Consider the following 938-nt stretch of genomic DNA (forward strand, 5'->3'; position numbering starts at 1 on the left):
ATTTCTCTCTGGGAATCATGAGGCCTGCCTTAGACGGAAGTAGATTTCAGATGAAACCGATGATGCTGCAGATGATCCAGGCTTGAGGAAAATTCGGAGGAAGGCATGGCGAAGATCCGCATGCCTACCTCCAAAATTTTATTGAAATCTGCAATACTTTTGTGTTCCTGAACATCTCTGCTGAGGAGGTTCGACTAACATTGTTTCCATTTTCTCTCTGTAATCAGGCTAGGAAATGGGCTTATTCGCTCGAACTAGGAGAGATCACTTCTTGGGAGCAGGTGGTGGAGAAGTTTATGAAGAAGTATTTCCCACCTACAGAAAATGCAAGACAAAGAAAGCTTATTACTAATTTTGAACAAGATATGGACGAATCGCTCAGTGATGCCTAGGCGAGGTTTAAAAGGTTTGTCCGAGATTGTCCGCATAATGGGCTACCAGATTGCCTTCAAATGGAAATTTTCTACCATGGTTTGAATCCTGCTTCGCAAACCACTGCCAATGCGGCAGTAGCTGGTGGTCTGCTTGACAAGACTTATGATGAGGCGAAGAATATCCTGGATCGCATCTCCAAGAATAATGAAGATTTGAGGGAGAGCGACTAGAGATTAAGACTCAAAGATTCAGATGCAAATAACGATGCTATTGTTTCATTGCAAAACCAAATGACCGCAATGATGAATTTGATTCAAGGAATGACGATCAGCAGCCCAACACCGCAAGGTGGGCAAATCAATGCAATAAGTCAAAACACCGCAAGGTGTGCGACTTGCGGTGATGGGCATGCGATGGAGGATTGTCGACAAAACCCATAGTCTGTATATTTTGTAAAGAACAACCTCTTTTCCAACACCTACAAACCCAGGTGGAAAAACCACCCAAACTTTGCTTGGAAGAATCAACAACAAAATTTTCAATATGTGGCATAAAAAGAAGGG

The 938-nt window shown here is 42.9% G+C and overlaps 1 non-coding gene across 1 annotated transcript; it reads right to left on the reverse strand.

Annotated features, from left to right (window-relative positions):
- Positions 1–329: 329 nt before the first annotated feature.
- LOC150031010 (small nucleolar RNA R71) lies at positions 330–436 on the reverse strand. Its single transcript, XR_016526278.1, has one exon. It is a non-coding gene; the product is annotated as a small nucleolar RNA R71 (small nucleolar RNA).
- Between the last annotated feature and the right edge of the window lie 502 nt (positions 437–938).

The sequence above is a fragment of the Benincasa hispida genome, unplaced genomic scaffold (assembly GCF_027475165.1).
Source record: "Benincasa hispida cultivar pf3 unplaced genomic scaffold, pf3_genome.v1.1 HicScf153, whole genome shotgun sequence".
Taxonomy (NCBI): domain Eukaryota; kingdom Viridiplantae; phylum Streptophyta; class Magnoliopsida; order Cucurbitales; family Cucurbitaceae; genus Benincasa; species Benincasa hispida.